Below are 24,780 nucleotides of genomic sequence, written 5' to 3'. Positions count from 1 at the left end.
CAATCATTCATATTTCATCTTGCATATAAGGAACATTTGGTCCTCACAACTCATTAGAAATGCGAAAAACACTAGAGGATGTTTAAAATACTTTATTATTTAGGTTCCTCAATACTGCTATCAATTGCCTTAAAACAATGAATGCCTACTAACTATGATCTGATTCCATAATTAATTCTCATTTAGATGCTGGATTCAGAAAGCATTTCTGATTGAAATCACTGTTTTGGCGTCATCTCTCTAGTGTTTTATTTTTGGAGTTTCAAAATGTGAACATTTCATTTTCTTAGACAAAGAACTTTAAACAAATTACATTTAAGGAAAAAAAGTCATTCATGCCAAACAAGCTATGGTGCCCAAAGAGTTCTTCAGTGTCAAAGAGAAGCATTTCTGCCACATAGACTACAGTAGCCCTCCCTCATCTCTCAGGGATACATTCCAAGACCCCCAGTGGATGCCTGAAACCGAAGCCTATATATACTATTTTTTTCTACACATACATACTCATGATTAAGTTTAATTCATAAATTAGGCACAGTGCTCTTGCACTTTGGGGCTATTATGAAGTAAAATAAGGGTTACTTGGTCACAAGCACTGCAATACCCCAACAGTCAATCTGATAACAGAGATGGCTATTAAGTGACTCACAGGGCCAGGTATGCATGGTGTGGATACGCTGGACAAGAGGATGATTCCCATTCTGGGCAGGAGGGAGCAGGATCGCACAAGATTTCATCACACTATTTCAGAACAGCACACAATTTAAAACTTATGAATTGTTTATTTCTAGAATTTTTTATTTAATATCTTTGACCATGGTTGACCTTGGATAATGTGGAAAGTGAAACCATCGATAAGGGGGGACTACTGTAAATAAAATCAGGCCAGTGTGGGAAATGCTGTTATTTAGAATCATAGAATCTTTACAGTTTTAAAGTTGTAAGACATCTCAGTTGAGATATTAATCTACAGAATAGCCTAACTTAAGAAACATGTATTTGGCATCTATTAGGTAATTAAGTAACCTAACTAGGAAAAACTAAAATCCCTTCCCTCAGCAGAAGTCATCTAAACCAACCAGAAAACAATGGGTTGTGGCTCATGCCTGTAATCCCAGCACTTTGGGAGGCCAAAGTGGGAGGACTGCTTGAGCCCAGGAGTTCAAGCCCAGAATTTCAAGGCCAGCTGGGCAACACGGCGAAATCCCATCTCTACAAAAAATACAAAAATTAGCCAGGTGTACTAATGCACACCTGTAGTCCAAGCTACTCTGGAGGCTACTCAGGAGGATCACCTGAGCCCAGGGAGGCTGAGGCTACAGTGAGCCATGATAGTGCCACTGCACTCCAGCCTGGGCAATAGAGGAGACTCTGTCTCAAATACAAACAAACAAAAACAATGGGTTAAGTGGCTAACCCTATGAAAAACAGCACATGGAGAGGGAAAACAGGAGAGGGGTCGATTTTTCCTGGGTAGCAGCTAGGTCAGGAAGAACTGATGAGAATGAGTAGGCTTTCCCAAAATAGGGGAAGGAGAGATTGTTCCACAGCTTCTCTCCAACACTCCAACCTCTACTTCCTTTCTTCTGAACATGCTCTGGCCTGCCTAACCTGTTCTTCCAGCCTCATATTTGGCCACTCCCTACCACAATCACCTGCTCCAGTCCCCGGTAACCCCCGCCCCCGCCACCCCATCCACCACCGTCCTTGGATATGTCCTGCACGCTCCTGCCATCACACCTCTGTGCATGCGCTCTATGGGAAATACCCTTCCCACCCCTGCCAGCCTAGAAAACTCATGCACTCTTTACAGCCCCACTAGCCCCTCAGTCTATAAAATGGCTCTCTCTCTTGCATTTCTCCAGCTCTTTATCTGTTTGTATACTATTTATTATGCTCTATTCTTTTTAGTTGTTTAATAGTCTAGCTCCCCTACTAAACGACACGCTCCTTACAGGCATGTTTCAAATCTTAATAAACACAGGGCTGACCTAGAAGTATCCATATATCTTTGTTAATGACTGAGTGAATGCCCAGCACTTCCAGATCAGAAACTGCAGCAATAAAGATATAAGACAATACACTTTAGTTAAAAAGTATAATTATTTACCAAGACTGAATCCCAAATATTAGACACTCAATAAGTATCTGAAAGAATGGGGACTTTGGCATCCCCTTCTCTGAAGGTCATTTCATCTACCTGAACAGAGCCACAAAAGTCAAGCCACACCACTCATTATCGGAGATGGCTTTTCAGAAGCAAACCCTCCTAAGCGCTATGCAGCTCTATAACAAGAAATTTCATAAGGCATGAGCTCACAAGACACATTATTCAGAATGGGTGCCCTTTATGAATGTGGTGAGGATCTGCATATCTGCCAGGTCGCTTGGTTTGTTAGCATCACGATTCTTTGCCAGAACGTGGAATCTATATTGCAGATGAATAAAGATTGATAATGAATAAGTCACAGGATTAAATAACGTCTCAAGCATTGTTTCCAGATCTTCCCATTGTTAATTCTGGCTTACCTACCTGAAGTTATCATCTCCTGTACGTTTATAAATCTGATCACTGATACCACAGGTCTGTCTACAACCTTATCACACAGGTCTGGGTTTCATGCTGTTTTGATTGTGCAGTGATTCCACTATATTAAACAATATGTTAAACAATCTCCACTTTATAAAGTTTTAAAATTGGGGGAAGTTGGGGGAAGGGACAGGTAGGTAAAGCAAGAAGAAAAGAATGGAAAGAAGTAAGAAAAAATAAACTCTGGGGCCAGGCACTGTGGCCTGTAATCTCAGCACTTTGGGAGGTTGAGGTAAGTGGATGGCTTGAGCTCAGGAGTTTGAGACCAGCCTGGGCAACATGGTGAAATGCCATCTCTACAAAAAAAAAAAAAAGTTAGCCAGGTGTGGTGGCACACACCTGCAGTCTCAGCAACCTGGGAGGCTAAGGTGAGCCCAGGAGTTTGGGACCAGCCTGGGCAACATGGCAAAACCCCATCTCTACAAAAAATACAAACAAAAAAAAACTAGCCAGGTGTGGTGGCACACACCTGTAGTTCTACCTGGGAGGCTAAGGTGGGAGGATTTCTTGAGCCTAGGAGTTTGAGACCAGCCTGGGCAACAAAGCAAAACCCCATCTCTACAAAAAATAAAAAAAATAAAAATAAATTAGCTGAGCGTGGTGGCGTGCACCTGTAGTCCCAGCTACCTGGGAGGCTAAGGTGGGAAAATCACCTGAGCCTGGGAGGTCAAGGCTGCAGTGAGCCATGCATGACTGCACCACTGCACTCTAGCCTGGGTGACAGAGTAAGACCCTGTCTCAAAAAAAGAAAAAAGAAAAATAATCCAAATGCCCAAAATATGCAATATATAAATAGAATTCAGGAGTTCACAGAAGAGTAAAGTGAAATGCTATTATCTAAATCAAAATGATTATTTGTGATTATGAGGATTCTGTGAAGGGAGAAACAAAAAAGGAAGTAGATATACATAGAGATGAATATTTTAAAATTTTAATGAAAAAGAAGACATTAATGCCAACCAATTATTATAGTTTTATAAGTGATGTGACACTGAGTAGAAAAACCTGCCATACCATTTTAATGTAAAATGGTAAATGAATTTAATAAATTAAAATGATAATTTTTACTAAAGAGTTGAATACCAATCATGTAAAAACAGTTAATTTTTCATTTCACTATTAAAATATAGGATTGATACATTATGCCCAACCATCAGAATAAAAAACAGGCAAAGCATTTATGAATAAAGTGGTTGTAATATGATGGCAAAAAAAAAAAAAAAAAAACCTTATTTCCTTATAGCTAAAAACAGAGTGAAAGGATAGAGGGCAGGAACAGTGGAAGGTTTGTCTGGAAAGACAGCTGGATGTTGTTCTCTAACTCACCTCCAACAGCACCCTTAGGCCTTTGGACTTGGTCCCCAGGCCCTGAGGAGTGATAGGAAATTGTGGGATGGTAGAAGGCAAGGGCCTCCCAGGCAGACAGGAGTCAGAGGAGATGGGGAGTCACAGTGGTGCATGCAGGCCCAAGGCCCTGGTGACTAGACTGGGAATTCAGGCAGCCTAGAGATGGGATCTGGCTGGAGTAGCAGGAGAGGTATGGAGATTCACCTAGCACTTCTCATTCCTCTCTCTCTTCTTGCCTCCCTCCCTACCCTCTTCCAGCTCTTCTCCCTTACCTTCTCCCTGCCTCCTCTCTTCCAATTTTTTTTTTCTTTCCCCACCATTGAGTCCTCTTCATTTTCCTTTGCCCTTTCTCTTAACTTCCCATTTTTACTGCCTGTTTTCCTTCTTCTACTGTCTCTCTCATCCCTCTTTCTCTCACTCTCCCTTTGCACAGCTACAGTCCAACATATTTTTCTCTCACAGAAAACATGGTGGTAGGATAAGAAAGGCTCTTGCTTGAATCCTGGCTTCCCCACTATCTGTATGATCTCAGCGGGCCCACCTTAGTTGGTTGAGTTGGGGGTCACATAACTAACAGCTGCTCACACGTAACGTAACGAGTAACTGCTTACTTGAGAAGGTCCAGTACTCATGAAGCACATTTATGTGCATTAGTTTAATTCATCCTCACAATCATTTGTAAAGTATTATACTCTTATTATCAACATTGAACCAGAGGAAACAGAGACTTAGAAATGTTCAGCAACTGGCCCAACATCACGTGGCCAAGAAGGAGTAGAGCAGAGATTTGAACCTAGAACCTCAGCCTCTGCATCACCAGGCATTAGCCACAGGAGGCTATGGAATATCCAGAACAGTGTCTGGCCTTAGCACACTGGATAAGCTTCCAGTAAGGGTTGGTTCCTTTCCCTTCCCTGGGTAATGTCCCTTTATGAACATCTGATAGAATACATATCTATTTTTTAAAATAAAACTTTCAGCCAGGAGCGGTGGCTCATGCCTATGATCCCAGCACTTTGGGAGGCCGAGGCAGGAGAATCACTTGAGCCCAGGAGTTCAAGACCAGCCTGGGCAACATAGCAAAATCCTATCTCTACAAAAAATACAAAAATTAGCCAGGCATGTTGGTGTATGACTGCAGTCCCAGCTACTTAGGAGGCTAAGGCAGGAGGACTACCTGAGCCTGGTAAGTTGGAAGCTGCAGTGACCTGAGATCATGCCACTGTACTCCAGCTCAGGTGACAGCGTGAGATCCTGTTTCTAAATAAATAATATAATATAATAATACTTCATAGACTATGTGTACACTGCATTTTCGAATTGACACTACATCATGAGCATGATTCCATGTCAATATATAAAGATATACATCACCATTAAAAATTTTTTTGTGTGAGACACTGTCTCATTCTGTCACCCAGGTTAGAGTACAGTGGCTTGGTCATAGCTCACTGCAGCCTCCAATTCCTAGGCTCAAGCAATCCTCCTGCCTCAGCCTCCAGAGTAGCCGGGACCACAGGCACTTACCACCATACCTGGCTAATTTTTCAGTTTTTTACAGAGATGAGGTCTTACTATATTGCCCAGGCTGGCCTCAAATTCCCAGCCTCAAGTAATCCTCCCACCTTGGCCTCCCAAAGTGCTGGAATTACAGGCATGAGCCACTACGCTCAGCCTACATCACCATCTTTAATGCCTGCGTGATAGTCCACTGAATGGATCTCCCATAATTGTTAGCCAGCCCCTTAATGATGGACATTTTCACTGAAATAGGGTTTATAATCATGGATCAGTTCAGCTTTTTGGTATCTTATTTTCCTTTCCTTTGTTCTACAAAATGATGCAGGTAGTGTAGAAAGCCAATGGGAACACTGCAAAATTCAAGTTAAGATGAGACTCTGACAACGAAATCTGAAGAATCAGGAAGAGATGGGAACAGCTGATCTACAAAAATGATCCAAGACACTGCTGACACTCATTACTGAAATTCGGCAAGCACTCATCATACTAGTTCAATATCCATCTTTGGCTCTATGCTGCATGCTCCATGAGGAGCTGTATTGTCCACAGCTATATCCCAAGCACATGGTACATCAGAGCTAATCAGTAAATGTTTGCTGGGTGAGTGAATGTCCAGGAGATCTTAACTGAATTGAAGTAATTTCATATTGTTGAATATAATCAATTGAATTATATTCTGGCTCGAGAATGAATGTGCAACCAGAAAGGAGGATGGTATACACAGCATGTCTACTAAAAGCAGAGCTTCAAGAGACAAAATGTACTGGTGACCAGATGTGGTGGCTCACGCCTATAATCCCAGCACTTTGGGAGGCCGAGGTGGACGGATCATTTGAGGTCAGGAGTTCAAGACCAGCCTGGCCAACATGATGAAACTGCATCTCTACTGAAAATACAAAAATTAGCTGAGCGTGATGGTCCACACCTGTTATCGCAGCTACTCGGAAGGCTCAGGCAGAAGAATCACTTGAACCCAGGAGACAGAGGTTGCAGTGAGCCCAGATCACACCACTGCCTTCTAGCCTGGGCTGGACAGAGTGAGACTCATCTCAAAAAAAAAAAAAAAAAATTATTGGTGTTTTCAAGGACCTAGGAATCCAGGGCAGCAGGAAAAGCTCTATAATAGAGGGGGATGCATTAGGCTCTCATGGTCCAGTGACATTAGCCGTAAAGATAATCCTATTCACTCCTTGCCCTGAGTCCATACTCACCAACCACATCTTTTAGCTTCCCATATAGCTGTGCATAAAAGGAGAGTACACAGGAATCAGCAAACACAAGCCCAAGTCTATCTGTCAGCTACTTTTCTCGGTGTGAATTAATATATTGGAATTTCACCTCTGATGGGAACCAGACTAGGTTAAGTCAGCCCCCTGATAATCTCTGATCACCCTAACAATGCTGATCTAAACCCATGACACTGGAACCCATGATGCTGAAACATGATGATCCAAACATGGTCCCTGCTGTGGTGGACAGACTCATAGGGTGCCCCCCCAACACTATCCTTGTCTCTTGGTGTTCACACCTTGCATGGTCCTCTCCCTTTGAGTGTGGGTGGGACCTGTGACTTGCTCCTAACCAAGAGAATACAGCATCCAGAGACCAGCCAACTGACAGTCACCTGTACTCAGTGGGCAGTTGGAGTCAGCTGGGGTTCTAATACCAAACTTCATAGGGTGTAATTCTGTTCACTGGAAATAGAATATTTATTTTATAATCTAAGTTTTAAGTCTAAATAGATTTCCAAGTGGCTGTCTTGCTTGGCATATCTTAAAAGAATATTGAAGGATAAGAACTTGAATAAGTTTTGTTGTTGTTGTTTTTAATATATGCAACATTGGCTCTGTTCTGGACAATGGAAGCAAATTATAAAATAAATCTAATTTGCCATAAGAGATAAAATCCCCCAGAGATACCATTTCATCACATCAGACTGGCAAAAATCAAGTATGAAAAGATCAAGTATTGACAAGAATATATATGGAACAACAGGAGCACAAGATGGGAGTGTGAGTTGATACTACCACTTTAGAAAGCAATGTTGAATATCTAGTAAAGCTGAAGATGCACAAACGTAATGACCTAATAATTCTACTACTAAAAAATCCTCGAAAACTTTCCAAATGTGCTCTTAAGAAGACATTTGCAAGAATACTTAAGGTAGCATTCTTTCTAATAGCAAAAAAGTGAGGAGTGGGGAATGAACGCCCACCATTAGGCAAATGGAAGAATAAACTATGATATATTCATGCAATGAAAGAACAAATAGTATTGAAAATAAATGAATTAGCAGCAAGGTGCAGTGGCTCAGGCCTGTAATCCCAGCCCTTTGGGAGGCCGAGGCGGCAGACGGCTTGAACCCAGGACTGGGTCTGGGCAACATGGCAACCCCATCTACATTAAAAAAAAAAAAAAGAAAGAAAGAAAAATTAGCTGGGTGTGGTGGCACAAACCTATTGTCCCAGCTACTAAGGAGGCTGAGGTGGGAGGATCACCTGAGCCTGGGGAGGTCAAGGCTGCAGTGAGCAGTGACCTCATCACTGCATTCCAGCCTGGGCAACAGAGTGAGATTTTGTCTCACAAAAAAAAAAGGAAAGAAAGAGAAAAAGAAATGAATTATAATTACAAGTCCCAATGTGAATGAATCTCACAAATATATTAAGTGAAAAAAGTAAGCTGAAGAAGGATACGAACACTATACAATGCCATTTTTTAAACGTTTAAAACATGCCAAATAATATGCCAAATCTGTAACATCTCAAGATGAATGTGGAAATGACAAATACCAAATCAGGGTCATATTTCTCTCTAAGTGAGAAGTAGAGAGGAATAGGTAAAATACTTGGGGCTTTGACTAAACATATCTTTTACTTCTTAAACTTAATTTTTCACTGTATCAATTTAAAAGAAATAAATTACTTCTTCTTGCCCCCACTTAAAAAAATACATAAACCAAGAGTTCAAAGGGGAGTCAAATTGTTAGACTCTCCAGGGCATGTACAGAACTCACTCTTGCCCTATACATTCTAGGACCATGAAATTAGAATTCCACGGCAAAAGTAACTAATCTCCATGAAATCTCTACTCTTAAAGCATTTTATCCATACTTAATACTATGTGATCTTAACTAGATAGCAATATTTCTATAAATGGCTATTGGTTAAATGTCCAACAATAGAAGAGCAGTTAGTTAGAACACAGCACATCCACTCAAAAGAATATCAATAGCTGGCCAGGCATGATGGATTACATGTCTATAATCCCAACATTTTTAGAGGCTGAAATAGGACGATCATTTCAGGCCAGGAGTTCAAGACCAGTCTGTGCAACATAGCAATGCCCCCGTCTCTACAACAAAATAACAATAAAAAATAAATTAGCCAGGCATGGTGGCGAATACCTGTAGTCCAAGATACTCAGGAGCCTAAGGCAAGAGGATTGCTTGAGCCCAGGAGTTCAACACTGCATGACACTGCACTTCAGCTTGGGCAACAGAGCTAGCTAGATCTTGTCTCCAAAAAAACTAAAAAACAAACAAAAAAAAAGCTAAGAATATATCTATGTATTTATATCCTTGCTATATAATGTTAAGGTAAAAAAGAAAAAAAAAACCCACCAAGGTGGATTTATAGTACCTTTATCTATCTATCTATGTATCTATGTATCTATGTATCTATGTATCTATCTATCTATCTATCTATCTATCTATCTATCTATCTATCTATCTTACTAAACATCCCACAATGCACAATAGTACACATTATTTAGAACTACAACCAGGGCCTGGAAGCCAGCGCTTTGCTCCAAGGCACCACAATTTAGATGGTGCAAACATTTTGACTCATGAGTTTAAAAGACACTGCAATTTCTTTTTTTTCAGGCAGAGTCTCACTCAGTGGCCCAGGTTGGAGTGCTGTGGCACAATCTCCACCCACTGCAACATCTGCCTCCCGGGTTCAAGTGATTCTCCTGCCTCAGCCTCCTGAGTATCTGGGATTACAGGTGCATGCCACCACACACAGCTAATTTTTGTATTTTTAGTAGAGGCGGGGTTTTGCCATGTTGTCCATGCTGGTCTCAAACGCCTGACCTCACATGATCTGCCCACCTAGGACTCCCAAAATGCTGGGATTACAGGCCTGAGCCACCACTCCCAGCCAACCCTGTAAATGTTGAAGTTATCTACTACCACTACCACTGCCACCATTACCACATCCTACTTCTCTTGCTCCTCCCTCTTCCCTTTCTCCCCACAGTGAGAAGACTGCTTGACCATGGGCCAGCAAAGATGGATGAGGCAGGAGACTCAAAGTCAAGGAGAAGGCAACCACTGCCCTGCTGAGTGCCCAGGCCACCAATTATCTGCCTTCCTTCTCTCCTGTATCTGAGGCCTCCTCCCTTCATGCCTAGATGCCTCCATGGTCTTGAGGCTACCTTTAATGCTGTTTCCCCCTCCCCTCCCTTCACTCATCCTCCTACCAACTTTCCCCCTGCCAAATTGCTGGAATTATCTCTGTGGTGTGGATAGTTGTTATCTGGCTAAATCATGTGCTTTGGTAAAAGAAGGAGGAAGAGGGCTGTGCAACTGAGGTCAGGATGCCTAATTTCCCAAGCCAATGTATCTAGATTGACAAGGCCAAAGGAAAGACCAATGCTAATAGCAGGAGCTTTCCACAAATTAGCCACACTGTCCCAATTGGGGAAGTGCCTCCAAATTATGTGCAAAGGAAATGAAAACAGTGCAAATAAGCACACTCTGTCTCCTTCATAGGCAGCTCATCTCTCCCCATTCCTGACCAGAATTTTTTAGAACAGCTGAGCAGTCCTTGGAAGAAATATACTGGGCTAGCACATTGAGGAACGCGCATGGCATTATGGTTGTGAGGCTGATCTGGGGAAAGCTGGGTAAGTCATCGAGGCCTTACATGGTCTCTAAGACATTAGGCATCCTTACACCAAAATATCTGTCCTTAGGCCAACAGCAGACGTAGCTTACCTGACACATCTTGACATTTTTTCAACTGTACATTACCTCAGCAACCCAGAAATCCTACAGCCATCTTGGAGAGGGTGAGGCAAGGATTCTAGGACTAGAAGTATTAGTATAGTCATATCTTTTAAAACAGTGGAAAGAGATAAATTGAAATGTAAATAGTGGCACTGGGTACATTTTTATTCTGCTTTTCCTTATTTTCAAAATACTTTAACAAGTGTGCTATTTTCACAATTACACAAATTTAAATAAAACCTTCTTGAAGAAAAGAATGAACCAGTGAATGACAATAACAACAAAAAGCATAAATTGCTCATTTACAGCTATCAAAACCAAGAAACAAGTCTGATTCTGGGCTTTAAAGACTATGGTTTAGTTAAAAGAAGTTTGCTATTAATTTTTACTTTCGTTTCCTTGTGGGCACAGAACAAGGCTTGAGGCTGGTGCTCTCATCAAAGCTGGGACTGAAGCCTGGATTGCCTGTGCACCAGGGAATCAGCATGTTGTACAGGTCCAGTGGTTCTGGAGTGATGCCAGCACAGTATTCCAGAAACTCGAGGTTCCAGGAAAACTGCAAGTCCCTCCACGGGGTCCCAGAGCAGATACCTTCAATGCCCTTTGTGAAAATGGCCTTGAGTCCACTTAGCAAGACTTGCATTCTTTCCCCTCCATTCTATCACATTCATAAAGGGAATTCTGTTGGAGGTAGAAGGGTGAGGGGTGATGTGTTTCTGACCCACAAAGGTGAACTTTAGAATGCTTACAACATTTGACAGTGCTCTTCCAGCCAGTGCAGAGATTTCTGCATAACTGAATGGAGGTGGTCAATCTGCAATACACACATGGCCTCTGTCAGGTCCAGACAGATTTACAGACAGACCTCTAGAACCCAATGACTGGTCTCTGATGTTCAATCCACTCTCCACAGCTTAGAATGATGTTAACATTTTTAGGAGAACCCTTGCAAAAACAGATTGGTTTTTGTTCTCCTCTATTAATAACAGCTATTTTGAAATGCTATTTAAATCTTCTATTGTTATTTGAACTTTTCTGGATTATGTCTCCCCAGCTGAGCTGCCGTAGGGCAGCGGGAACCACATCCTACATGAACCTGTTAATCTCCACGAAGCCTAGCACAGCGCCTCTTCATGGACACTCATACATATTTGTTCATTCGCCTTTTTGTTTTTCTAATTTGGGAAGACCCACCATTTTCATTGTTGAGTTGCTCTACCCAAATGACATATCGATTGCTGACTGAAGGTGCCCTTCCAGCTGTGCGCTTGGCGGAAGGCTGGAGATCACCCTGCAGTGGGCCCGGGCACTCATACCAAAAAAGAAGTCATTACTTTTAGGGTGTTTTATTATGATCAACAGCAATATTTGGCAACTTTTCTTTCTAGCATTAGAAAAGATACATTATCAAATGTTAAAAAAGGAACCTGCCAAGTGCAACAGCTAGAAGAGAAAAAATATTATTAAAAGCCCATGTAAACTCTCTACCTACTAAACTAGCAGGGGAAAGCACGATTCTGTGTGCTCTCATACAGACAGAATGCTGGTGGTGACTTTTGGTTCTACCCTCTATAAATCGCTGGCTGAAAAGCTAAGAATTTAGACTTAGAAGAAAGATCCAGTCTCCAGTCTATGCCCTTTTTCTCACACTCAGAGAGAGGAGGCTGGACTTCTCTGCTTAATATGGGAGTCTTTTACTCTTTTACATGGAGTAACGACTTGAGTACAGCACATTAATTTTATAACTATTTTAGGAGCAGGGGAGGACTCTTGAGTTTTTCCAGAGATAATTAAAAATGGGGGAAAAAAGAAACCTGAAATAAACAAAAAACAAGCTGAAGGCACCAGGGGTTTCTGAATAACATCTTCCCGGTTCAACAATTTTAAGAATTCCATAATGCGAAAGCAACCCCCACACATTCTCTCCCACATAAACATGCTTTTTATTTAAGCCACACTCAGCGACGGCAGCAGAATGTCTTGCCTGCACTTCTGTAGTTGCTTCATCCAGAGAGAATGTCTTCTTCACAAACGCGTTCTGAAGTGGGGCAGGGGGTGACAACCAGTCAGCAAACGCGGACACCTTCAGGGAGGAAGACTGAAGTTCCCAGTAAGCTCAGCAGCTCGCCACCCGGAAACCTGAGTTATCACCACACTGAAATCTGACTTTCAACCTCAAGTATCAATGTTCCCTTGGTAGCAAGTGAAAATTTTAGGCTTTTTGATATTTATCAACCAGCACATTCCTAGTAATTTTCCTGGTGTACCAGAAAGAGGTAATTATGTTCCTTCCAATAAACCATTTTATTATCACTGATAGCTACATTTTTAAAATAACAAGAACCACTGAGCTATGGAAGGAGTCGACAAAAGACCACCAAGGCATAAAAAGCAATTGGGTTTTCTCTTTTTGCAAAAATCACCTGCTTTTATATGGAAAAACTCATGGAACATAAAACCACATCCAATAAGTCAAAAAATAAAATAAAACAGTCAATAGGGAGAGGGAGGACAGTAGAAGAGTTACTAAGAGAGAGTAACAGACAGAAAGAGTGAAATACGGGAGGAGAGAAACAGTGAGTAGAGTGGGGAGGCAGTGCTGAAGGACAGCAGAGGAGAGAGAGGAGGCCAGACAGCCAGAGGAGGCAGGTGGCTCCAGGGCTCCCAGGGAGGAAGGGAGCTGGAGAAACTACTCCTCTCACATTCAGCTGCTCATTTGGCGTGTGAAGAACTAGATGGGCCATTTTTAATATGCTATGTTAGTTTCTCTACTCTTTTTTTAAAAAATCAAATATGCTCTTTCTTTGTCTTGACACATACACACGACGTTAAGATGTCATCAGGGAAGAATCATTTTTTCCACTTACAACATGAAAATGCCTTCTCAAATTATCCACGGTTTTACTAAAAAATCCTATTTTGAGCCAACACCCACCTGACTCTTCGGGTAAGGCATGGGTCTCACATCCACCATCGCACACCACGTGCTAGCAGACAGCTCCATGGTTATTCTGTGCACTTGCTTAATGATTTCATCAAATAATTTAGTCCAGTCAAAAAATATTCATTGAGCCTCTACAGTGCTGAACAAGACACAGCCCCCGTGCTGCAGGAACTCCCATTATGCAGGGAAATAACACTAGCAAGCCACCGAGCAAGAATGGAGGGGCTGGTCAGTGCCACTGGGCAGAAGGCAGGATCAGTTTGAACTGGGCCATCAGGAAAAGCACTTGAGGAGCAGGCATTTGAGTCTGATATTCAAAGGGGTAAATGATGTGAATTCAGAGCAGCATGAGAAGGGGTGGAGATGGGGCAAAGCAGAGGAAATGCTGATTGGTGAGGACTATGGGACCCTTGGGTTCCTGTTGCTAAGCAGTGGCCAGTTAGGCTGGAACAGTCGATTGAGGCCAGTGTGCACAGGCCTTCATTCCACAACTGCCCCAAACAGGAGAGAGACAGTAGGCACAGAAAGGAAAGGACGAATAGAGGGAGACTGTGCAGGTGACACCTCAACTTGACTCAGTGACTGTCTGGATGTGGGAGTGCAAGGAACAGAAAGTCAGAATAACCCCAGGTGTTCAAGCTCTGGTTACAGAGAAGAGGATGATGGCACTAACGTCATCAAGGAAAGCACTGAGAGGGACACACTCCACTACTCATGAGAAACATCAGACAAGGCCAAGCTACAGGGCATTCTACTACATAACTGACCTGCACCCTTCAAACGTGTCAAGGTTCACGAGAGACAGAATGACTGGGAAACGGTCCCAGATTAGAGGAAATGAAAGAGGCATGACAACAAATGTAACACATCCTGGACTGGATCCTGGACCAGAAAACATCTTTTTTTTTAAAAGATCTTTTTGGCCAGGTGCAGTGGCTCATACCCATAATCCCAGCACTTTGGGAGGCCAAGGCAGGCAGATCACCTGAGGTCAGGCGTTCAAGACCAGCCTGGCCAACGTGGTGAAACCCTGTCTCTACAAAATTACAAAAGTTAGCCGGGCATGATGGTGGGTGCCTGTAATCCCAGCTATTCAGGAGGCTGAGGCAGGAGAATTGCTTGAACCAGGGAGGCGGAGGCTGCAGTGAGCCGAGATCGTGCCATTGAGTTCCGCCCTGGGCAACCGAGCAAGACTCCATCTCAAAAACAAAATAAAACAATAAAGATCTTTTTTTCTCCTCTTTTGCCATGAAGGACATTATTAGGTCAATAGATGACACATGAATAAGGCCTGTTGATTAGATAATAGCTCTTAATGCTAATTTTCTGATTTTGGCACTTATACAAGAAAATGTCCTTTTTAAAAGGAAATATACACTTGAGTATTTAGGGGGACAAAGGTGTATCATGTCTACAACTCACTCTAAAATGGTTCAGGGAAAATGACAACATATGCACTTGTGTGTGTGTATACATATGTGTGTGCATAAACACACAGATACACAGACACAGAGAGAGAGAATGAGAGAATATGATAGAGCGAGAAAGGGAAAACAAGTGTGGTAAAAATTAATATTTAGAGAATTTGGTTGAAAGGTATGTTGGGAATTATTTTAATTATTGCGACTTTTCTTTTTCTTTTCTTTTTTTTTTTTTTTTCTTTTTTTGAGAGACGGAGTCTCGCTCTGTCGCCCAGGCTGGAGTGCAGTGGTGCGATCTCGGCTCACTGCAACCTCCACCTCCTGGGTTCAAGCGATTCTCCTGCCTCAGCCTCCTGAGTAGCTGGGATTACAGGCGCTCACCACCATGCCCAGCTAATTTTTGTATTTTTTTAGTAGAGACGGGGTTTCACTATATGTTAGCCAGGCTGCTCTGGAACTCCTGACCTCAGGTGATACACCCGCCTTGGCCTCCCAAAGTACTGGGATTACAAGCACGAGCCACTGTACCTGGCCAGTTATTGCAACTTTTCTATAAATTTGAATTATTCAAAGTAAAAGGTTTAAAAAGGGGAAAAATGATTACAGAAGCCAGGAAGACAAGGTAGAGACAAAGCAGTCAGGCTTCTGAGTATTACATTCTGAGGGAAATGTGGGCAACAGCTCAGGGCCCAAAATATAGATTTGAAGTACCTGGGGGCCCTGGGTAAACAGGGTTAAAAGGGGGGCTCTAAGGTCAGACTGGTGGAGTCCCTTTCCCAGGTCTGCTCCTTGAAAGCAGTGTTTGCTTTAAGTTATTCAAATCTCCCTCCATTTCCATTTCTGCACCTACATAACGGGAGTAATCAGAGTCTCTGCCTCACAGAGTTGGAGTGAGGATTAGAGGAAGTAGTACAAGTGGGCGAGGGCGCCCAGCGAGGTGCGGGGAAAGCGCCCAGTGCTCTTTAAATACTACTGCGGGCTCAGAGGTGAGGCTGGGGCAGGGGGAAGGGAGGAGGAAAAGGAAAGGAAAGGAAAGACCAAGGACAGGATCTCACAGCATCCCCGTGTCTACATGCCAGGAAGAAAAAGGAAACAAATGAGGTTCGAGTGGGCCTGGACAACCAGTGTCATGGAGACAAGGAGAGAGACAGGTGCAAAGGGCTGACTGCTGCCAGGAGACACAGGGCAGGGACCAAGGAAGGGAAAGACAGGGCAAAGGCCTCAGATCTGCAGCCAGGACACCTATGCCAGAGCCCTCTGAGGAAGCAGTTTCAACAGAAAGATGAGGGTGAAACCAGAATAGGTGAGTGGACAAAGAAGAGAACCTGAGGACAGTTAAACAGAGTAGCAGGGTCAAAAACAGTGCTACCCCATACGATAGCCATTGGCCCTATGTGACTACTTCAATTGGATTTAAGTTAGTTTAGAATTTACTAAAATGGAAAACTTGGTTCCTCAGTCATACTAGCCACACTTCGTGTGCTTAAGAGCCACATGTGGGTAGTGACTACCATATGGGACAGTGCAGATATAAAATATTTTTCTCACCACAGAAAATTCTATTGGACAGAGCGAGGACCCCACCAGAGTTTCTTATGGGAAGGATGACCCATATGGTGGAGTAAGGGTTGGGGCGGAGTAGGGAAGGACCAAAGACACTGGAGAAGAGGAATAACAAATGCAGCCAGTTCCCAAAAGAGGTGAGAAGGAAGGAATCAAGTCCAGAGAATGAAGAGTGTGGATTGCATGTGGATTAACCTTGGGGAAGAGACTTGTAGACATTTTCTTCCTTTGAGAAAGACAAAATAAAGAAGGACAAAGAGAGGAAGAGAAAGATGCTTGGGGGCCTTGAGGAAGGTAAAGTGGGAATTTATCTGGTGAAATTAGAGCCAACATAAATTTTCAATGGAACCTGTACCAAAGGTCTTTGTTACTTCCTCCTAGATAATGTGGCAGGCTGGGAGAAGAATAAGCAGGCAAGGGGGGGTGATTTTGGATTGAGGACTGAAATATAAGAAGCCCAACACACTGAAACAAAGGATTCTGGGATCCCAGACAGAATGGAAATGGCCAGCAACTTACATGCCCCAAGTGGAGAAACAGAGTCACAGAGGGACTGAAGGATTGGAACAGCAAGTGCTTAAGGGACCAGGGTCCTCAGCGATGGTTAAAATCCAGAGCAGTATGTGGGTAGTATCAGCTAAGTAGGCTGAAGTCCAAGTTCAAGATCTCAAAGGTTTAGTCTTGTTGAAGACTGAACAAGTCCAAGATGTTAGTTGAAGCAAAGTGGAAACTGAGGCTACTGGAATAGATGTTGAGGAACTTCAAGGTCAAAGAATTAAGAGAGCTTCAACACAAAACCCAAAGTCACTGGCAAGAGACAAAGCAGAGAAGAGAATGAAGCTGGCTGCTCATGTTTTTTGTTTGTTTATCACTTCTTTGAGGCATCAAGTGAAGAGATCCCCACTGTACCTGGGTGTACATCACAATTGCCCAGAGAGTTCTGTTCCTTCTCTTCATCGTCTCCTGCTGCTCCTCCTTTTGGGGTTTGTTTTTAAAGTAGGGATTTTTAAGTCTTACTCCCCCACCCTGCCCCAGCCCCCAATGGTTCTAATTTGGTATATTTGAGAGAGTCTAAAGACCAAGTTTTTCAAAATGTCCCAGGTGATTCTGAGGAGCCCCCAGGTTTGGGAAGCACTGGACCAGAAGATAAGAAGGAGGGTAGGGGCACAAGCAGACAGCACTACCTTCCGACAGGAGACTTGGTTGGTGATGGTGCATTGGTTTGGAGGCAGCACTAAGGAGAAGCGGAAGAGCATCCCTACTCTGGTGAGACAGCGGAGGACACTAGAGAAGGCTCTTCTGCGGGAAGTTGTTCACTCAGGCTCTGGTGCTCGGGAGAGAAGGTGGGCTCAGCTACAGAAAAAATGAAAATGCAAGAGTGTGGCTGCAGGATACAAGAAACAAGACATTGAAAGCCAGGTCGGAGTGACACAGCCTAGTGGCCTGCAGAGAGAGGAGGCTGAATAATGCGCTAATAAGGGTTCCAAGCACCATGTAGTGTGGTTCATTAAATGGTTGGTAGGGCTTCGTGGTTGAATCCCTGGGCACTAAGGATTTTTCTATCCGTATGCTATCAGATTTCTAACATGTAACACATTAAAGGTTATTAAGCCCTCAGGTAAACAAGCTTGCAGAAGCTTATTCATTAGCATTGGAAACTGTGTCTTCCCAACCCACGTTCTTATACAGATGAAATCAGATTCGAATGAAAATCAAGGGTAGCTTTAAGTAGAAAGTCAGAAGGGGCAACCAGGGGTACCTGTGAGAGGGTACTTCTTCCATTCCCCTCCGTGGAAGAGGGAAGTTTATAGACAGGGGATATGGAAGGGGGACTAAGTGTCCTTTTTAGTACCAGTCAACGCTAAAAATATTATAAGTGCCACGGAACCCGCCCCCCCCCCAGCACACACACACACACACACACACACACATACACACACGCACATTCAGTGACAGGGCCCAGAAGGCAGATACAATGTGCAAATCTGGGGATGGTTCTCAATAAAGAGTATATTTACTCTACAAACCTAACTCTTATTTTAAAAGCAAGTTGCAAATGTTTGCCCTTGCTTCTGAGAGAGCTGCACTTTTGTGGATTCGAATCATTCTAGCATTATTTCTGGTTACTCCTATGAAATAATTTCTAACACTGCCGTACGCAGACTTTGAGCTGAGGACGAGAGCGCACGCGCACACACGCACACACACACGCGCGCACACACACACATAAACCTCGTGCACATTGAAGAAATGACTCACTTAATTTGCTGCTGCCTGCCACGATTGGGTTTTGATTTTACCTGTTCAAATACAAAGTTTCCTATTAGATTAACTACAGGAAAGAAGAACTTAGGAGCATTAATCCTGATTTTGTTCATGTCTTTAGGGCACCTAAGAGGTTTTAACCTGTGCATCTTAAGAAGCCATTCTCCGGACCACCGACTGCTTGCTCCATAATCTTCCAGACAACGATAACATTTCTTACCACTTTAGGAGCCAATTAATGGAAACCCCTCCTAGAATAAACATGGTTAAGCTTTGCATCTCTGGTACCTGCAGAACCGTACTTTAGGGCTCTTTCTCAGCTCGCAGTAGGATGGCACAACAGCATTCTGGAACTGCAAAGACCCCCTAGCCCCTCGTTTGAAAGATGAGAAAAAGCGAAGGGGCGGAAGAGCAGATGGTTAACCTACCCAAGGTCACTCACTCTGAGTAGTGGGTCGGCTGACTCGCCTTTACCCCTGGCAATCCGTGCACCACCCCAGCTCCCCCAAACAGTCCCTCCGGGCGTCGGTTGGTTCGCTAGCATGCAGCCCCCGCGAAAATGCAACGCCAGTTGCGCTCTGTGCCCAACTTCAGCCCTTCGCGTCACATGCAGTTAACCCTCTCGCCCGCGGCATGTCACATGGGCCACGCGCAGCTCTCTCTACCCCACGCCTATCTCCTGAGAGGCTGCCCCAAGGTCACCGGCCGTCCCAGAGAGCTCCCGCCGCCCAGCCCCAGAGGCCGCCCGGCCGGGGTTCCCAGAGCGCGGCACTCACCGGCGCGGGGGGTGGGCGCGCCGCGGCTGCCCATGTCCTCGCCGGCGCGGCTGGGTGCGGCGGCCGCTGGCGCTGGCTGAGCAGGGCGCCCGGCTGCGGGCCCGCGCCGCGGGGAGCGCCGTCCAATCAGCGCGCGCCTGCCGCCTGGCCCGGCGCGCGGCCCGGCCGGGTTCGCGGCTCCCGGGGGGCGCGAGCCGCCGCGCGCCGCCCGAGCCGCTTCCGGGCGCGTTGCCTGGACGCGGTTGCCGTGGCAGCCCGAGCTGGAGGCTTTCCCCGAGCACCCGCGCCCAGCCTGGCGGCGCCGCCCCTCCTCCCTCCTCGTTCCCACACCCAAAATAGCCTCTGTTCGTCGCTGCTGTTTCCCACAGAGCTCGCATCCAAGCGCCTTGGAGTTGGCGGGCGGGGATTTCGCTCATTGGAAAATAAATCCTGTTGTAGGGATGGTTGATTTGGAGAGGAGTTGAAATGGTGCCTGACGGAGATCATAGCCATGGTGGTGGCATTGCAATTCTCTCCAGAGCCCCAATATACCTTATTTACTAAACCGCTTTCCCACAAAAATAGTTCTCTCCCCCGCCCCATCTCAAATTGGGGAGAAGTTATTTGATTAGGCCACGGTGACGCCCCACCTGTGCAGGTGAACGAACCCTCCGGGGCTGCCATGTGTCATTTACTGAATCGCCTTGACACCTGCAGTTGGGACCCAGGATCGTGTCTCATCGCAGCAGACACGACGAGAAGAAGAACCGCGAACACCCCTCCTGTTCCCAGCCCTTCCTTCTCCCGTCAGCTTCATCCCCTCCCAGCGCGTCCTGGCTCTTTCCACCTTCCTCTCGATTTTGGATTCTCATCAGGACGCACAAGCCCATTCACTCATAATTGTGCTTCCTCTCGATGGGCAGGATTTCAGCGGAGTTGGGGGGGGACACGACCTTTGCCTCATCTGGTTCTTGCCTCCTTCGCAGATACTGGTACTTACCCAACACAGGGGCTCCCGTCTGTCTCCCCCACCCCCGCAGCCTGAGCCCTTCCAACCCAGGGGAAGGAGCCCGACATGGTAGAAGAGCCCGAACTGTGGATTCGGCTGAGCGGTTTTGGAATCCTCTCTCCGGCAGGATTATTATTTAGGGGCTATTAGTATTAAGGACTGTTATTTGTGTGTGATCTTGGGTATTCTGCGACTGTTTCCTCACCAGTAAAACGGGCTAATACCTTCCACAAAGCGCTAATGCATCTGTAACATTCATTCAGCCAACAGTATCTATTGGATGGCTGCCAAGTGCTAGAAACTATGCTTAGCCCTGAGACACAATGGTGAAGATGAAAAAGAGACACATCACTTTCTGATCCCACAGAGCTTAGAGCCTGACGAGCATTCATCAAATAATCACAGACACATGTTAACACTGCCGTTGTGACCAGGGGAGTAATGGCCTTGAGTCTTGTGATGTGTAGATCTGATCTAACAGCATCTCTTTAGTGCTGCAAAAGCTCATGATTATTCTTTCCTTTCTCGGTTAGATTCCCACTCCCTGGTGCATGGTATGTACTAGGTAAATACATACTGAATTGGATCCTATGTCATGGTGATGACACTGTCACTCTGCTTCCCAGTGACCTTCTGGCTGTAACTTGCCACAACATCTGGAAAGGTGTGCATGTGTTAGCAGAAAGTACCCATTCAAACCTAGAGTCCATCACCAAGAGTCCAGAAAAAGGTTCAAAATATTTCTTGCCTGTCTCCATCGGGGTGCCTTTCAGTGCATATGGAGAGCATCTCAGATGGACACATAACGTCCCCTCTGTCTTGTTTCTTCCTCTTCTTATTACTCTACCCTTTCCCTGCCCACCCCAATACTGACCCTACTCCCTCTACCACTTGAGGTGCCAGAGCCTCAAGGCACCCATTCCTGGCTTCCTAGGAGAGTGATAGTAGATCCTAATATTCCTCAGAATGGAACACCTATAAAACAGAGGAAGTGCCTTCTTACTTCTGGCCATCAAAACCAAACTTTGATTTTTCATTTGCTGCAAGACTCCCTCACTCTCAAAGGTAGGGAAGGAGAGGACCTGGAAAGTGAGGGGCTCTTGCCATATGTAGGCACCTTCTATTTAGGCTGACTTTCATTTCCTTTTTTAAAATCATAACAGTTAGCAATAAGACAAATAATTGTATTAATAATTATTTCAAAACATGAATTTCTCAATAAGAACCGGGCTTTCAAAGTGGTCTTGAATCAGGCCCATGATTTCCCACTTCTTATCTATCTTTTTTCTTAAGTGATTTGTTTTGAATCCCAAGGGGACAAAATTTAATGCACAATGATTAAGCCTACACTACTTTCTTTCCAACTCTTTCCCTATTTTTGTAGGCTAAATTGCAACGAAATATCCATTTTTTCCAGAATCACTTTGATTGTAACTCATTACAGGAGATGGAGATTTTCTTGCATTACTTCAATTAAAAAGCCATGATTTATCACAAATTATTTTATGCTGCAAGGATTACCAAAAAAATTATCAAAGAGAACAATTCTATATACTTGATGGCTGTAATACTATTTACAAAGCAATCATTTAAATACAAATAATTTGTTCAGTATATTATGCTAGACACCATGGAAATTCGTTTTTCTTCTTTCTTTTGAGACAGAGTCTCACTCTGTCACCCAGGCTGGAATGCAGAGGCTCTCGATCTTGGCTCACTGCAACCTCTGCCTCCTGGGTTCAGGTGATTCTCCTGTCTCAGCCTCCCGAGTAGCTGGGACTACAGACATACGCCACCATGCTCAGCTAACTTTTTTATTTTTAGTAGAGAGGGGGTTTTGCCATGTTGGCCAGGCTGGTCTCGAACTCCTGACCTCAGGTGATCCGCCGGCCTCGGCATCCCCAGGTGCTGGGATTACAGGTGTGAACCACTGCACCCAGTCCACTGTGGGAATTTTTTTGTTTTGTTTTGTTTGTTTGCTTGTTTGTTTGAGACGGAGTCTTGCTCTGTCGCCAGGCTGGAGTGCAGTGGCGTGATCTCGGCTCACTGCAACCTCTGCCTCCCGGGTTCAAGCAATTCTCCCGCCTCAGCCTCCCGAGGAGCTGGGACTACAAACATGGGCCACCACGCTCAGCTAATTTTTGTATTTTTAGTAGAGATGGGGTCTTGTCATGTTGGCCAGGATGGCCTCCATCTCTTAACCTCGTGATCCACCTGCCTCAGCCTCCCAAAGTGCTGGGATTACAGGCATAAGCCACCAAGCCCGGCTGGAATTGTTTAAGTGATTTATTCCACGGCTGAGCTCCGGTTCTACTTTTCTCTCTGCACTGCCATTAGTCATGAAGATGAGATACACACGACATCTATAAGGATAGTAAGTAGGCTCCTCTAGGTAGGTAGAGGTCAAGGGCTTGTGTAGGTCATCGTGGTGTTTATAAGAAGGCTGGAAAGCAGTTGGGCCAAGGCTGTGGTGAGTTTCAGATGGATAAAGAGTTAGCACTTTGTTTTGTCCTCAGCAATTCTCAACCGTGGTTTGTCGAGATCCACTGGGAGGAGTGTTACACCTTGTTCATTCTCAATAATAGAGTGCAAAAGAATTTGACCACAAGGAACAGTCATATGTAGGGACCAGGAGGAGGAAGAAGGTTCCCACAGGGAGCAATGAGGAAGACCCAGAGATGTAAGGGTGAGGACAGTGTCAGAGAAGACACAGATGAGAAGGCTCAAGGGCAGAAAGTTTCCAGGGGACAAGTCCTGCAGAAAGCCAAGAAAATTTAGTGAATAGAAAGTCACTGGTGACCCTCAAGAGTGTTTTGTAGTTATCAGTTTGCTGTGGGTTAAGAAAAGACTGGATGCTGTAGAAACGCAAGAAAGGTGTAGGTCACTCTTTAGAGAAGTTCGGCAGTGTAAAGGAGGTGAGAAATAATATCCATAGAGATCTGTAGTGCCCAGCGGATGTTTTTAAGATAAGGGAAAATAGTCTCTGCATATTTATATACAGTTGTAGGGCTGCAGACAAGGAGAGCACAATGCATCATTTTGCACTGAGTAACTCAATCTAAATTCTACCATTCCTTTCATTATTGCCATATCCATTTTCCTTTTCAAAAATGTTTCATTGGGCCAGTTACCGTGCCTCACACCTGTAATCCCAGCACTTTGGGAGGCCTAGATGGGCAGATAGCTTGAGGCTAGGAGTTCGAGACCAGCCTGGCCAACATGGCGAAACCCGTCTCTACTAAAAATGCAAAAGCTAGCTGGGCATAGTGGCAGGTGCCTGTAATCCCAGCTACTTGGGAAACTGAGACGCGGGAATTTTTCAAACCTGGGAGGCAGATGGTGTAGTGAGCCTAGATCGCGCCACTGTACTTCAGCCTGGGTGACAGAGTGAGACTCAAAAGGTCCCAAAGGTATTATGTCTCAAAAATAAAATGTTTCATCAAATAAGAGAAATCTTACATTGAACAAAGGTGGGGTTCAGGCCTTGGGACATTATTCTGTGAATAACCAACTAAAAAATTGGGTTAATAACCAATTAACACAATACGTTACTCTTTATGGCTGTTCTTTATTGGTTTCTTTGTTGCTAATAGTAAAATAGAATTAAGAAAATTCCTTTTTTCCTCTTTTATTTATAGAAATCATAGATTTTTCATATGTTTTGAATAAAATACAATTGGCTCTGTTGATTTTGCTAATAATTTTTCTTCATATATAGGCTCATTCTCTCAAATATTACGTTTTGCTTATGAATTCATTGGTGGCTAATCCATCTCACAATAATGTTTTTGAAGTAGTTATGCCTAAAGTACAACCAGCAGAGAAAGCACAAAATATTGAGAAGATCCTTTTAATAATGTTTACGTCTTAACTTAGATAATCGCAGTTGTACATAACAGGGAAAGTTCAGCCTCAGGGTGTATTTATATAGCATAGAAGTGAGCCCTCAACATAACACTTTCAAGAGTGAAATCTGAAATAAAGAAGTCTTTCTACAAAGAGTTTGTGGCCAGAAATCCTAAAATAGCCTTATAATAAAACTGATTTATCCAAAACCGAGTTCAGAGGCAAGAAAAGTAATGGAAAATTCTATTGCACATTGATTTTGAAACAATTCTTCTTTCCAACAATTCTCAGGAAATAGACATATATATATATATATACACACACACATATATAGTCTTCAGGCTGTTCTGAAGTTTGATACCACTTTGGCTCGGTTCAATCTAGTTCCGCAAACATTCATTGCCTACCTTACATTAGCCAGTCATGACACCACAGTTTAGACAATGAAACCTCACGTAAGCTGACACTCTTGTTTTGGCTTCTTTGTCAAGTAATACATTATCGGACA

The 24,780-nt window shown here is 44.0% G+C and overlaps 1 protein-coding gene across 10 annotated transcripts in view; it reads right to left on the bottom strand.

The window, feature by feature from the left end:
* FAM81A (family with sequence similarity 81 member A) overlaps positions 1-19,623 on the bottom strand; it is an 84,848-nt gene extending 65,225 nt beyond the window's left edge. Inside the window, exons 1-3 of one of the 10 annotated variants that reach the window (XM_019010748.4) lie at positions 19,439-19,623; positions 18,657-18,697; positions 17,582-17,750 (exon numbers count right to left, since the gene is read on the bottom strand). The gene's annotated coding sequence lies outside the window, so the exon portion shown is untranslated. Of the gene's footprint in view, positions 1-649; positions 1,662-8,861; positions 12,798-17,581; positions 17,751-18,656; positions 18,698-19,090; positions 19,106-19,438 lie in introns of those variants that run through there. The other 9 variants (XM_019010753.4, XM_055363147.2, XM_055363150.2 and 6 more) reach the window with 9 other exon arrangements.
* Between the last annotated feature and the right edge of the window lie 5,157 nt (positions 19,624-24,780).

The sequence above is a fragment of the Gorilla gorilla genome, chromosome 16, assembly GCF_029281585.2.
Source record: "Gorilla gorilla gorilla isolate KB3781 chromosome 16, NHGRI_mGorGor1-v2.1_pri, whole genome shotgun sequence".
Taxonomy (NCBI): Eukaryota; Metazoa; Chordata; class Mammalia; order Primates; family Hominidae; genus Gorilla; species Gorilla gorilla.
Note: the sequence above shows the minus strand (reverse complement) of the source record. Positions and strands in the feature narration are given on the sequence as shown.